This window comes from Xiphophorus hellerii, chromosome 4 (assembly GCF_003331165.1).
Source record: "Xiphophorus hellerii strain 12219 chromosome 4, Xiphophorus_hellerii-4.1, whole genome shotgun sequence".
NCBI lineage: Eukaryota > Metazoa > Chordata > Actinopteri > Cyprinodontiformes > Poeciliidae > Xiphophorus > Xiphophorus hellerii.
In genome coordinates, this window is record NC_045675.1 from 29,169,566 (window position 1) to 29,186,056 (window position 16,491).

Consider the following 16,491-nt stretch of genomic DNA (forward strand, 5'->3'; position numbering starts at 1 on the left):
TGACAGAGTGTGCTACTGCAGTAATATATTTGTTTATTCTGAGGCTGTCTGGTCATTTATTTGGGCCTGAGGACCTGAAATGATTTAACCACGTTTATGTGGACTGAGCAGTGCAACAGCCTGTCATACTAAAATCGATGCTCTCCGTTCCCAGCAAGCGTCCATGCTGGCATTTCATCATCTGGACTGGAAATGTAAGCAGCTTATTTTAGGAATGTTAGTAATTTAGTCCACAGCAGGACAATGAGTGTCAAGCAAACACCACTTGCCCTGGTTTTGGCTCCGTCGTACCGGGAGGTAAGGTTAGCCCAGTTCTTTTTGCGAATACACACACACAAGGTGAGGATATGGAAGTAGGAGCATGTGGCCTTACAAACAAAGATGTTGTTTAGTGGGAAAACTTAAAAATTTGTTTAATATGTCAGTGTCACGACAACCATCATAAAGCTGTTTGGTTGTAAAAGGCTGGTATTTCGTTGGGGATCGTTTTCAACCGTCCTCAACAGTGTATGAAATGAATCAGAGGTCTGCTGTAACAAGGGTCTTAGTGCTGTCAATCATGCATGTGTACGCAGTGCTCACACATTCTCCCTTGCTCTCGACTACACTATGCTTCTTCCCATCAAAGGAGCCTACCATGGATGCTAAGGCTAGTTAGCATGGCCACCGATGATGGCCTGTAACGGTACGCTATTTCTCTACCATTAGCATACTGAGCAGTCCGTATCTGAAGATGATGGACAGCGCTAAGACCCTCCTCCTGGCTCTGATTGGTTGTTGTTGGCTGGGAGTGGTTCATTTCTTCAGACAGCAATAGTGGGCAGATTATCTGTGTCATGTTTTACTGTCACTACATGGTGATAATTTGAACAAATATGTAAAAAACCCTCATTATTTTTAAATAAAAGTTGCATACTCCAGCTTTAACATGCAATAATGCGCACCGTGGAAACCTGTCGTGTGGATGTACGTTTTTTTGTCCCATATAGACAGAAAACACATAAAACACACTCACTGTTATTTTTTAGAAGTGTTTTAAATATTTTAGCGTTTCATCACGTTATTTGTTGAAGGTAGAAATCCCTAGCATTAAACTGCTCAGTGGGTTATACTGACGTAGACTTCCACCAATGTTCCTTCTTGTTTCAAATAATTTTTGTGACCTTTTCAACAAAACCTAATTACTTTCTATAAGAGAAGGTCCCTCGTGCCGTTGTGCCTCCCTGCTGTGCGCTCGGAGAAGGAAGAAATTGTTTTACTCAACCGCCATTGTAAGATAGCACTCTGTGTTAAAATACAGTTCAGTTCTTTAACCAGACGTGAAAACTAAGCAAAAGAACTCTGGTCTTTTTGTTTCATTGCCTGGTGGCTGCAGTTTTGTAGCCGTCTTACCAAGATCAAACCTGGTATGACTGAAACACAAAAGACTTTGGCACCAGTCGGCTTCTCCCACCTAATGATGCTATGAGCGGGTTTAGGGCTTCATAGCAATCAACAGCCGATCACCCGAGTTACTCTATAAATCTCAAACAGGCTTGATGGATGTCTGTTTTTATGATCTCCACTGCTAGCTTTAGTCGGAGCCTCCCTCAACGTCATCAGCTTCATTTAGCAGCAGATATTCAAGTTAGATCCAATTAGGCTTCAATCACACCTCCACCACACCAGCTGATTTATTAGCCACTAAAAGCTGCGTGGTGACGGCCGCATCAGCTCCAACTTATGAGGAAGTGATTGAATAAATATATTCCTCCATAACTTCAGCCCTATGGGTCACTGCGTCTAATCTTCTTTATCGTGAAAGAGAGCCAGGGTGGCACTGCGATTGGGCGGAATAGGAATGACTCATAGCCAGAACTGATGTGGTGGGCGATGGTTAGCATCCATAATCTTCCCAATACCTGTTCAGTGGAACAGTGATGGAAGAAGCAAGATGAATGGAAGAAATAGAGAAAATTTAGAGTGAATACACACCAGTTCAAAACCCATCCGAGATTTATGCCGTGAAGGATAAGATGTGTTCTGTCAACATCCGGACAGGTGGCAGCTTCTGGAAATAAATCATTGATGGAGCCGAGTGTCTGAATCAACAGGCTGGGAAAGCAGGTGGACATTTGTTTTTTTTTTTTTTAAGAAACGATTTGAAACAACTCTGGGTTAAAGAATTGAAGTTCAAAAACCGAGAAATTAATTTGATAGATGGCAAAAATAAATGACCCATTAATAATAATTAAGCAAAATAATCTCACCGGCCTGATGCAACTATAGCTGTTTTAGCTACAAATGTGCGCTAAGCTTTGTCGTTATTCCGATAGTGCTGAAAAAACACAACACAGTGTTTTGTTAATTAAGAAATGCAATTAAAACTGGGCGTGAAAAAGTTTGTATATACAATAAGTCATTAAAAACATGCCACACCGTCATCCTCCGGCCTCTTCCCGTCTTCTTCTTCGTGGTTTGTGCCAGTGGCAACATCCAGTTGCTGATCATGTGATTCGTGTTATTAAAAAAAAAGTTTCCTTTGCAGTTTTGCTAAATAAACCAATTTTGATATGGAAAATGAAAGAAAAAAAAACACCTCATCCTAGCGCACTGAGCAAGTTTATTTTCAAAACGTCAAATTGTGCAAACATACGGTCAATGGAAACGCAGCCACTGTTGCAGGCGTGTGAGCTTTGAGTTTGACATATTTGAGGGAATCTGTGAAGATAATCTTAATGGTCGCAGTCTGCAAACAAGACAAACAACCGAAGCAAAGCACAGTAGACCGGACGGTTGGGAACGCCATGGGGACGACAAACCAACCAAGCATGTTTAGATCAGTGATTAAGGCCGAGTCTTTTGGAAAGTCACAACAACTGCAACTGATACTCTTGCTTCATGCTCGTTTTTAAATTAATCCAAGAAGGTCATAGGTTTGATTTTTTTTGTCTATTAGGAATTTTAGACCTCTTGTTTTACAACAGGTTTTTTTTCTGCAAAAGCTGCTGAACCAGAAGCACTCATTTTCTACATCTCCCTCTCAGAGGAGGTGTACTTCTGGGCCTTTACTATAATCAAAAAGCTGCGCTTGGTGCAACCAGTCACAGCTTGTTTTAGTGTGCATTTCAAAGTTTTCCTTAATTCGTTTCCCATCATGGAGACCATGCCTCTGCTCAACCTGGGGGTCAGCTACTCTCTGAAGGCTGCGTCGAGGAAGATTGGCTACGGCTCTGCAAAGCTCAAACTCTCTAACAGTATCAGCAGCTGCTGCTGTCACACGAACATTAGGTTGCGTGGAAATTGGCTCGTAGCCTTCACCTTGGATTGGAATCGTTTTCCTCTTCCCCTCGACATGTCCACTTTTCCTTCTTTTGTCTGCTCTCACAGTGCTCACACGACGACTCAGAACAGCGTGGAGGTAAATCTGTAAGAAAAGGAAAAGTGTAAAAACATAGCCAGCATGGCCAAGGAAGGCCAAGTGTCTAAGATGGATACACAGCTAACGACTAAAATTACCAATAAAATGTAAAATTCTTGATTTTTGGAACTTGCAGTTCACCATCTGTGCACTGAAATAGACGTCATGTTTTACATTTTATCTCAAAACTTAAACCAATATCATGACTACGTTCTTGAAATGACTTTATAAAGAATACTGTCCGTTGTAAAAACATTTGCTTTGTTTAGACTGTAAAACAAAAGGTTTTTACTACCAAATAATATTACCAATACTTTTAGTACATTAGTTCAGCTGTATCTGTTACAGGATTTGTTTTTGTGTTTTTATCACTTTTAAAGATAAATTGTCGTTAATAGGTTTGGATTTCAGAAAACACTTTTAATGAATGTACCATTTTTTTCTCTTAATTATTTTTTTTTTTTACAGAAAATGGAAACGGATTAGGGTTACTGAAAAAAAAAATTTGACTTTTTTCTCAGATGAGTCATTAGAAAACATGCCGCGTCGTCATCCTCCTGTTAACTCCTGTCGTCTTCTTCTTCATGGTTTGCGCCAGTGGCAACATAAGGCTGTCGATCACATGACTCGTGTGATGCAAAAAAGTGTTTCCGTTGCAGTTATGCAAAATAAACTGATTTAGACATGCTCTTTTTCTCTCTCTCGAAATTAGCGTGTTTTCATTAAGCAAATTTATTTTCCAAATGGTCTAATTGCTCAATTATACGATCATTGAGAACGCAGCTACAATTAAGAGGTCAACATCATTCATGCCTGTTCTTTTCTTTTCAGGCATATTGACAAAACAAACTTGAAGAGAAAAGCTCTTTTTGCCCACATTGTCATTAGTTTCGGTGCACCGTGATGATTTGAGGGTTTTAAAAGAAGCGTTTCTAGAAGCAGAAAGCGAAGGAACAGGTGAGAGCCATCTGTGGAAGAGGATGGAGGAGGTGAGTCACTGATGAAAGCCGGAGCTGGGATGGGGCAGGGGGCACTAATAGAGGTCAGAACTATTAGCTAAGAAAGCAGGAGGAGGACAGCAGGCCAAAACATCGGGGACTGAGAGATGCCCAGCTCAGTGGTTTGGAGTCGTTTCTCCCTCCTGTTGGGTCAGTTAGACCCAAGATGAGAGCCGTGACTCAAGGACTGCTGGATCAGCGATGCTGCAGAACTGTTTAACACTCAGCTTCAAATGCAAAGAAAAAAAAAAGCTTCCCAGTCACACATCCTTACATACATTTACAAAAAAAAAAGGAAGCACACATACACTGACAAGTCTGTTTTCATTCGTCTCCAGGCTTTATCTGAAAGAGAAAGTGATTGGTATTCAGCCGAGCGGAGAACAGAAACACTTTATCAACCAGTGTTCCCTGGTTGCTTCGCTTCAGCCGCCTTGTCTTGCTCTCTCCCTCTCCCACAAACACACACACACATGAACACGCAGGCGACTCGTCGACTTACAACCAAGCAACACATTTTGCAGCTGTCTGAAATTGCTGGGTCGCACAAAGCTCTTAATCAAAAGGATAAACGCTCTTTAAAGTGTGGAAAGGCTCAGAAATTATGGAAGGGATTTGATTCTTCAGCTGAAATAATGTTGAGGGTAATTCGAACAAAAGTCCCAAAATGCCGCATTTCATACAAAGACCGAACTTTATGTTGTGCAAACAGTTTTGTTATGGAGCGTGTAAAGGGTGCATTCACCAGACCTGTTAATTCCGCTTTAATCCGACTCTGGTCTGTTTGCCTCGAAACTCCGGTTCGCTTGTGGAAGTGTGAATGCGTAATCAAATCAAAAGCGAACTCTGGTCCGCCTACAAACCTAGGTCGAGAGAACTCTGCAGTTCAAATGCTTTATGCGGATGCAAGTGGACCGGAGACTGCTCCAAATGCAGGAAGTCAACAATAGCGCGGGGCGTTCTGGGTAAAAACAACCAAAAACAAACACGAGAGCCTAGCACCTGCGGGAGAATTTGGTCGTGGTCTTTAACCAAAAGCAAAAGAGAAATCGTAAAACCGCTAAAAATCTGACGCTACTCCATTTTTGTTTACATTTTGTGAAGAAGGAAGCTTGCGCTCAGCGGTTTTCATGTTGCTTCCTTCAGCAGTTCTTGTCGCAGCGCCACCACAGGCGAGGAGGGGAACCGGTTTTTCAATTAGTTGGGATCGTTTGACACAGTGCAGCGTGAAAGAGCACAGAACCACAAGAAAATGTAGGAAATGTTGCAACTTTTATCCCTAATTCAACCAAGTCTACTGGTGTGAACACACCCTGAATCACATAATCACATCTATGTACATCCACTTGAGAATGTAGGTCGAAATCATGCAGCTTTGTGGGGATAGTGAAGGCATCTTTGCAGGAGTCTGTTGTAGATAATTCATCTTTTTTGTCTGCTGAATAAAGGCTCACTGCACATGTTCCTGTTTTGTCATCATTTTGTGTATCTGCATCCTTTTACGGACATCCTGAGACGGACGGGCATATCTGATGACAAAATAATTTTTTGTCTGTTTACTATCCCTTCCTGACTCTGGGAGCTCATCTATTTTTATTTTATGCTCTCATTTGTCTTCATTCTCCTCATTCGTGTCCCCTCATCTCCGCTTTCCTGCCTGTAAACTTGAAAGTTGTGGTCAGCAGAATGTTAATAGGAAAGGTCTTTAGCTGGTACAGACTCGAGTTTCACCTTCTACACAAAGCACAGACAGACCAACAGAAAAAGAAGTTGAAACTTTATGAAAAAGGTTGCTTTCTTACAGTTAAGCTTAAAGTAAGCTTAGCCTACCTTAAAAGCTGAGTTTAAGTAAGACATAACTATAGAAAAAATGCTTTAAAAAGTTTCTTTTTCTCACTTTTATTAATTTTTTTTGTCCTTATATTAAAACATTTTCCATACATTTTTAATGTCATTGTTTCGGAGAATTCAACAGAAAACAAAAGAATCAAGACTTAGGGCGGAAAATATACTGTGCCATTAAAAATATACAATAATGAACAAAACCAGAAGAAATCCAAATTGCAATTTATGGTTTTCGTTGTTGCTTTGTTCTTTTTATTAAATACAAGATTACCTTAAGATAATTTTTTATTATTGGAAGATCTTATAGTATTAGGGCAACGCTAAGAAAATAAAAATGATAGCATTTAGCATGGCCCTAATGCTACATTGTAATGAAAATAGAAGGAAAATATTAAAATTCAACTCATGCTGTTGTGTTTTCCCTCTTTTAGCTGTTTCTCCACAGCCATGTGCAGAATTTAAAAAGCTGCGCACATTCAAAGCTTTCCATGGAGTTCAGTCAGCCACAGGCTTTAATTCAACATTCCCAGTAAAAAAGAGCTGAAAGCGGCTGCAGACTGAACATACTTGGATTAGTTATACAGTGAAATACATTTGGTTTTACCACCAGGAAAGCTGTTTCCTAACCTCTAACCTGCTGTTTACCATCAGAGACCAGGTCTTAAAATAATCCTGTCTGTGGTTGATGTGTGAGACGAACCAAACAAACTCCTGCAGCTTCCATATTGAACACCGTGGACCCAGGAAGCACTCGGGCTCATGAGTCGATGCAGGAGGAGTCGATGATGGAGCTGCCGCTGCTTTTTGCTGCTTTTTGCTGCTTTTCGCTGCTTTTCGCTGCTTTTCGCTGGCTTGTGTCTCGCCAATGCATAAATACTGACAAGCATTTATACTGGACATGCACTGTCACAGCTCCAGCAGGCATAGGCAGAAAGATTTTAACTTGATTTTTGTAGGGTAACTTTCAGGTTTTGTCACATTACAACTCCAAAGAGTTGCATCTATTTAATTGAGATTTTGTGTGAAGGTGAAACACAGTAGCGATAATTGTGAAGTAGAAGGAAACTGACTTTTAAAGTGATTTTCTAAATGAGAATCTGAAAAGTGTGGCAGGCATTTGTGTTCGGTTAAAGCTACCGTATGTAAACGTTATTTTTAAAAATTAAAAAGCTTTTCTTACGACATAGTGACAGTTTTAAAATATATTGTTTTGACAGTATAGTGTGAGACAGAAAATTTGTGAAAAGTTTGAGCTTCTCTGCCTTCCCCCTGCAAAAATGCAACGCTTCCAGTGACAACCAATCAGGGTTTTAATACAGTTAATCATCCTCATGTTCACGCTGCTAAATGTGCTAAAGACGGAGAAATAACTTACCATTCCGGGAAAACCGTTTATCCACGGTCATCGGTGGCCATGCTAACTAGCCTTAGCAACCACAAATGAGCTGTAGCATAGAAGAGAGCAAGAGGAGTGAGAGCGGCGTGTACACAGTCATGATTGACAGTGCTAAGACCCTCGTCCTGGCTCTGATTGTCTGTTTCTGACCAAGCAGTGTATTTCTCTGGGAGAAGGCAGTGTAGCTTGATTTTTTTTCACAGATTATCTGTCTCATACTATGCTGTGATGACAAAGTGATATTTTTAACAAATATGTATAAAAAACCTTTTTTTAAAATAAAAGTTACATGCTGTATCTTTAATAGTTTGATTAATATAATTTGTAGAACCACCTTTGTTGCAATCAAAGAGCAACCTGTGACCTTTTGGTCCTTCTTACAATGGCTGTTAACAACTTTTGCTAAAAAATTAAAGCAAACCAACAAATGTTTTTGAATTTTTCAATCTAAGTGCATTTTTTTACGTATCTTAGCAGTTTTTGTGAAAAATGTTGGATCTCAAAAAGGACATAGTGTTATTTTTGGGTTTTTTTTTTTTTTTTTTTAGATTTTTAGATCTTTTTGTCATTAGCTTGGAAACTATGTCATTGTCCCCCCCCCCCTTTTTTTTTTTTACATAATTTTCCAAAAACCTCCCATAAAAGAAAATGTATTCATCCTGGTCTGCCTCAGTAATGAACTCATGCCCATAAAACTGTTAAAGCCATCAACTTAATAGAGCTCGCCGTAATGGATGCCCGCGTCGCGGCGAGGGCCTCAGCCATCCGCCCCGTCTCCTGACGAAGACTCAGCGTTTAGCTCCCCGTACCTCCAACCCCGCCGCCCTCATCCAAACAGCACTAAGCGCGGCCCTAACCCACCGCAAGCCGCAGACATTAAAGACAATTCTATTATACACCATTTGAGATCCCATTAGAGTTTGGTGGGCTGGAGGTTTTAGTTTAGGACATGTGGGGGAGTTGATGTACTATTTTACTTGTTGTAATTGACAGGATGATATCAAATCTCCGGGGTCGTGACTGTGTGCCTGCAGTTTGACTAATTTCAGGCCAGATGTTAAATGTCACTGAATGATGTTGTTTTCCCAAGTTTATTAGGGCTGGCAGAGCTGATATATCCGCGTAACAAATTTAGAGATAAGCTTTTTTTTTCTTTTCTTTTTTGACGTAATGTAGTAAAACCAGATCCAAAATTACGCACAGTCTTTTCAAGTCAAACAACGTGTCGGCAACTACAAAAGGCTTTGCTAATCATTGTTGTTATAAGTTTAAAGCAGGGATGGATCGTGAAAAAAAAACTCCTACTCAAGAAGAGTTGCTGAAAGAGTTATTAACTGGAAAACTATTATCTCTGTTAATTTGTGTTTTTATTGAAGAATGGCAGAAAGAAAGTCCATAAGAAGTCAAAGTTGATTGGAAATCAAATCAGAATTATAGCATGAGCAAAACTAATAAAATTGGTTGCGCAAATTACAGTATTTTTAATTTTTTTAACTTGGGGTGAAATAAAAAAAAATGTCAGAGTGTGAAAAAGAGTGGAGCAATCAGTTATCAAAACAGCAACACAGGTTTGCACAACTAGAAGATCACACACACACACGCACACACCCACACACACACACACACTCACTGACTTGCAGAAAATAAATGTATCTACCTCAGATACAAAACGTGTCAAGATATTTCTGCTTGGCCTTTGAAAGCACTCACCTGGGGGTAGGCTTTTCAAAACTATGACTAAGGAAACTTCTAAAAAAGGAGGCGATTAGAGAAGCAGCCAGAATCTTCCACTCACTTGCTTTTTTCTTTGAGTCTTGCTTGAGTGAAGGTAGAGAGACAGAGAGAGAGAGGTGATTACCTTAGGGTAAAGAGTGTAAGTAGTTTTCTTTCCTTATGAGACATCCTTATCAAAAAGTACTTAAACTGTGCAGGTTTGGTGTGTGCAGGACCCTGAGCTGATGGAGGGGCATCACTCGACGAGGTCTCCTCTCCCTGTAGTCCCTCTCCTCCCCTGGTGCTATGGGGGAATTTGCAGAACTCCAATCACCAGCTGGCTCCAGTAACCTGTTGTGACTGCTGTCGGTGAGCTGAAAATAAGAAAAAAACTAGGTTAGTCTCCACCATTTAATACATCAAATTACTTCTCCCTGCACTGAGGGGGGAAAAAACAAAAACGTTCTTGTTAGATAAGTACGGAAAAAATGTCAAGACATTCAGACACTTAATAAAGTAAAATAGCGATGTAATGAAACGACCGAAAATTACATTTTTTTTCATTGTATCAGGAGTGATGGCATGAATTAAAAACTAATACTGCAAGATTTTTAACTTCCAACAAAGGTTTATGGATTGGACTTTATTTACTCTAAAACTATAAAAATCTTAAGTATTTTTAGTCTCGTTTCTTGTGCAAATACACGTGAAATAAAACAAAACTGACTTACAGGTAACTTTTCAGCAAGAAGTAGGAGCTTGTTTTAAGTCAGTAATTCTTTAATACTGACAAAAAAATACTAGTTATAAGTGAAATAATCTGCCGGTGGAACTAATGCTTTTTCATTAATATTTAAAAATGATTGAGCTGTGGCGTAGGGGTTAGCGCGACCCACATTTGGAGGCCTCAAGTCCTCGACGCGGCTATCGTGGGTTCGACTCCTGGACCCAGTGATGTTTACCGCATGTCTTCCTTCCCCCTTTCCTGTCAGCCTACTTCGTAAAAAGGGACTCTAGAGCCCACAAAAAGACCCCTGGAGGGGTGTAAAAAAAAAAAAAGATTGAGTTAAAACAAGCTTCTATTTCTACTTCTTCTTTTAAATCTATTTATCGAGAGAAAAAAGAAACCTACTGTTTGTCAGAATCCACTGTATTCTACTTTCCTTGTGTATTTTCTCTTTTTTTCCTTTTTCTTTTTTGAGTAACACATTTGTAATGATGGTCTCTACTAAAGAATCTTCACGCAGGGGGCGCTCTGGAACTGGAATGTAGATAAAAACCATAGAGTATGTCCTAAGATAAACAGCTAGCTGAAGCTAATATAAGGGGCACTTTTAGAGTTTTATTCTCATCAGAACAAGAACTTTACAACTGGCCGCATTCTTCAACATATTACAACTTCAGCAGCGTTTACAATGGCCAAGCCAACTCTAGAACACACACAGATGCATACAAACATATTGAAGAGCAAACAAATAAATAAATAACCAATAGTGTGGGGGATGAAAAGTTACTTCTAAGTTGCTTTTGTCTTATTTCAAGTGTGCTAAGATGGTTGCACTAGAAACAACATCAAAAATACTTGGTGAGATTTTATGTTTTTGCAGTGTTTAAATAAAAGCACGGGCAGATTGAACTGGAAGGACCACCAAGAGCCCATTTTTAGCAAATCATTACCACATACACACACACACACGTCTGCTTGGCTATCTTTGTGGGGGCTTTCCATTAACTTCTATTGATTTCTACAGCCTACACCTTACCCTTATCCCAACCCTATTACATACCTAACCCTAACCAAAACTTAATTCGCACCTTAGTCCTAAATCTGACCCCTGACCCCTTGTGGGGACCAAAGCCTGAGCAGTGGGTCCCCACAACGTAGTATGTGTCAGGAAAATGGTCCCCACAAGGTATTAGAAACAAACGCACACGCGCACACGCGCACACCCACACACACCCACACACACCCCCACACACAAACACATTCACCATCTCCTGCACCGGTCTGATTAGTGGCCGGAACAATTACTGTTATCGTGTCATCTCAACAAAGCATTAGATAAAGAGTCAGACCTTCCCCTCGCCCCTTATCACGCTCATCACCACACCCATGTGCGCAGAAACACACACCCACACGCACACACAAGCTAGTTCCTTCAGTGATTCATCACTGATGTAATGCATTCACAAGCCCACGCTAACCATTGCGGTTATATCCATAACCTCAGTTCCTCCGGCCCCGGTCATAAATCGAAACCAATCTACAGTGCTGGGAAAAGCGGACTGGTGCCCTCACAGATTTCATCTCTTGCTACTTTTTACGTCACACTTCAAGTTATCAGATCATCTAAGGAGATCTAACATCAAACGCAACTTGAGTGATGCCAAAAAGCAAACGTTTTCAAATGATAATTTAATTCAGTGAGGTAAATAAGGCAAGCAAACCAACCTGAGTCTATATGTGAAAAGGTATCAGCAGGCATCAGCCTTTTGGGCTTCAACTTCACTGCAAAAACACAAAATCTTACCAAGTTTTTTTTTTTGTTCTACTTTAAATGTCATTTGAAAGAACATGAAACTGATTTAGAAGTAACTTTTCAGCAAGATATTACAGCTTTTTAAAGTCAATAATTCCTTAATATTGATTAAAAAGTATTAGTTCCACTGGCAGATTATTTTCATAGGAAAACTGTCTTGTAATGAGTAAAAGAATCTTCCAGCAGAGCAAGTACTTTTTAATGGATATTAAGAAATTATTGACTCAAAACAAGCTGCTATATCTCGCAGAAAAGTTACTTATGAATTAGTTTTGTCTTATTTCAAGTGTCCTAAGATATTTGCACAAGAAACTAGACCAAAAATACTTAAGATTTTATTTTTGCAGTGCTGTGACTTTGGGACCATTCCTGCATTTCTTCTCTTGTCGTTTCTTCCCATTTCCTGACTTATTACTCTAAATACGTAAAGACCAGAAGTGCTTCATATTAAAAAAGAAAAAAAAAGCAGTTGCACCCTAAACCTAATAACTGGTTGCGTCAGCCTTGGAGACAACAACTGCCACATGACATTTGAGATAACTGACTATGAGTCTTTTACATCCTTGTGGAGGAAATTGGGCCCATTCTTATATGCGGAATTGTTTTAATTCAGCGTCACTGGGGCGTTTTCCGGGATGAATGACCTCTTAAAGGTCATGCTACAACACCTCTTTTAAATTTACATCTGAAGCAGTTCCGGGGCTCTTGCTGGAGTTCTTTGGACACAGTGTTGCCCAAACTCTTTGTGTCACGAGCCAAAAACGGTCAAGTCAAAAGTGATCAGAGTCCAAAAAAACGTAAGAAATTTTAGAAAACTAAAGAGATAATACAACAAATGTTGTATTTTTTTTTAAAGTGCTCAAAACATAATGTGCAATATATCAATTAAAAGAATAAAACAGAGATTTGCAGGAAATTGATACGTAAATTATTGTGGATCAAGACACATTTAAGACTTTGCACTTTTGCCTTGTTAAAAAAAATCTCCAATAAAAAGACATTTTGGAGGTTTATGCACAGCAAAAATACAAAAATCACACCAAGCATTTTTAGCCTAGTTTCTAGTGCAAATATCTTAGTACACTTGAAACAAGACAAATATTCTAGTTCCACTAACACATTATTTCACTTATAGCAAGACATTTTCCCATGTTATAAGGGAAATACTCAGCCAGTAGAACTAGTACTGTTTTTTTAATCAATCTTAATCTACTTAAAACAAGGTCTAATATCTTGCTGAAAATCTACTTGTAAGATGGTTTTGTCTAAGATATTTGCACTAGAAATTAGATAAGAAAAATACTTAATAAGGTTTTGTGTTTTTGCAGTGTACTTTCTTGGCCTAGAAAATTATTATTTGCGTATTTATAGCAACTAAAAACAGGATTTGGGCCACTGTCTTGGACAACACTTTCAACATTTAGCAGAGTTCAATAACTTGATGAAAAACATTTCAAGTAAAAGTCCTATTTACCATAAAATAATAATAATTAAAAAAAGACCAAGCAGTGGTAATTAAAAGGTAAATATTTTGTATTGTGCTCTTCGCATTTATCTTTGTAAAAGGATTTTAACTTGTCACCAAACAAAGTCTTCATCTGTACCAACCATCTGTGCTGGTAGTCAAATTTCTACCACTCTCTAAATTGCAAGTTTAGGGCCACACAAAAACAATCCACGAGCCTGAAATGGCCCATAAACCACACTTTGGACATCTGTGGCTTAAGAAAGGACTTTTTTTTTGGGAGAGATCAGAATTCATTGTTCTATTAATTACAACAAGCAGAAAAAGCAGAAAGGATCTTTCACCAGTACCTTTGTCAAACTTTATCTCGGGTGTTTTCCGTTCTTTAAGAAGCCATTTTGTCTGAATCGATCGACAACAGCTTTTTAATCGCTGAAGAATGAAACAAAAGGTCCAAATTTCTGCGGCACATTTTATGGTTTTAGCTACACTCTCTCATTTACCTCGTGTGACACCGCAGACGTGCCGTTGAGTAAGATTTGATCACCATTAGCAATTATTCCAAAGAAAAAGCATTCAAACTAAGACTTGCATCATAGCGGACTTCAATGTTATTGAATCGCTTTGTGTTTTTGTTTCATAAAAAGTTTTCCTTTCTTCTATTTTTCTGACCTCTTATTTGACGTATTTCCACTTTCTGGATCTGTGTGAGGCAGACAACAAGCGGCTAATTCATCATCTACCTGACTGAATGATGCTGACTTGAAGTGAACAATATCAAACAGATTGGGAGTTCTTCGCAATCTTAAAAAACTCTGTCCCCTTTTCACTGGAAATCCACTTGGGGAAACTTAACCAGAGCATCTTTTGTGTGGCTTTGCTTCAGATAACCAGCTTGAATCAGAATCAATGGACCTCTAATATTTAAACGTTTATTGTTATAACGTCTCTCCGCATTTGACATCTCTGTCTCTCTCTTGAAGCTGCCCAGCCTCACTTTTCCAGTTTCTATCGGCTGTATCCAGATTCCCCCAACTCACGACAGCAGTGGCGTGTTCCAGTAATCATCTGACATCCCCTTGCGCTCGGCTCCTACATATCTACAAACGTCATGAAGAGTGGCCTCTGCAGAGTGAAAGGACGAGCAGTGAACGCAGAGAGTTGAAAAGGAAACTCATTAGGCCACACGCAGGAATATCACTGAGAAAAACAGTCGCCGACTAGAAATAGAAAATGGGAATCTATATATAACTTTGTGTAAAGATCAGTCTTCAACTCAGCAACTGTTCTCGCATGTCATGCAGTATCTGCATGGAATGACTGAAAGACTGTGAGGGCAAAGTTAATTGGGACAAGACAAGCCTTTAAGATTTGAAACGTTTGAAAATTTGGATTAAAAAGAAATCACGTTCCTCAGCTAAAGTTTCCTCAGAGAAACCAAAATCTGAAGCAGGTGATAAATGATGGAGTCAGCTTGTACAACAAGGCCATTTAAGAGAGAGAGAGAAAAAGACATTTACTGAGGCCTGATTGGTCCAAATCGAAAGCAATAAGGCAAAATGGAAAAAGCTCATTAGAACAGGTAATGACAAGGTGAAAAGATTATATGTATATGAATAAATTTCATTATAACTAAAATAGAGAATAGAAATGATTTACATTCAGAAAAAGGGCATACAGTGTGATTTGCAAAAGTATTTACTCCTCTTTTGCATTTTTGAATTTTTGTTCACAACTTTATTTTATAAACCAACAAATAATTGCATAATTGTAAAGTGGAAGGTTCCTCGTTATCATTTGTGTCATTATTGTCATTCTTTGCATTATTTTCTCCATTCTGTTCTCAAACAGAAGTCTCCATTTCATGGCCTTCTGTTTTATTTATCATACTGTGTCCATAAAGCTTTAGAAAATAATTTTCATAACTCATTTGGTCTTTATTTAAAAATAATGCCTCATTTATATTTAAAGATCATGGTATTGATATTTCTTCTGTGTGAAATCAGAATTTATAGGTGAAACTGAAATCCGGTCCTGGGCATACGCTAAATATTGATGAGGTAATTATTAATTCCCCCCAAATTACACATTCTATTAAAACTCCACCATATGTCTTCTCAAATTCTGGTAATCAAACCATAATTCAGCTTCATATATATATATATATATATATATATATATATATATATATATATATATATATATATATATATATATATATATATATATATATATATATATATATATATATATATATATCTTAATACTCTTGAAATAAGACAAAACTAACAAGTAACTTTTCAACAAGATATGGGAGCTTATTTTAAGTAAATAATTCCTTAATACTGATAAAAAAGTATTTATTCCACTTGCAGATTATTTCACTTATAACATGGGAAAAATGTTTTGCAATAAGTGAAATAATCTTCCAGTGGAACTAATACTTTTCCATCAATATTAAGATTTCTTTCTCTTTTCTTTTTTTTTTTTTTTACTTAAAACAAGCTGTTATGTCTGGCTGAAAATTACTTGTAAGTTAGTTTTGCCTTTTTTTCAAGTGTACTAAGATATTTGTACTAGAAACTAGACCAAAACTACTAAATGAGACTTTTTGATTATGTCTGACTAAAGAATAAGTATACACAGAAGAAAAGTTTAATATTCTAATGCACATATGTGTTTATGTCATTCTTAATTTCTTCCCTAATTTTGATTTGAGTTTATTTTTGTCAACACAGCATTTGTTAGTTTGACTTAATTTACGTATCTTAAGAAAAACAATGTGCAGGTTTTCCAACCTTCTCTCTCTGCTGTGCATCAGGCCTGTCTGGACCAGTTGTTGCTCACAAATCAGATTAGACGCAGAAGCAAGAGCCTCGGAAATTTTATGTTTTCTTGAATGTTTTTGCACCGTGATGTCGCCAAGAGATCTTATAGCTGAGCAGATTAGACCGAACGTTAATCTAATTCATTGGGTTCGAAAGGGGAGCCTGCTGCTGCTGCTGAAGCGTACCTCAGCACACAGCTGGTCTGTTGTGCCAGGTTATTATTGTAAGTAAGAATTTGTTCTTAAAAAGTCACCTGCATATCAAGAGGTGCGTGGAGAAGATGTACACTTTCTATAGCAACCACCT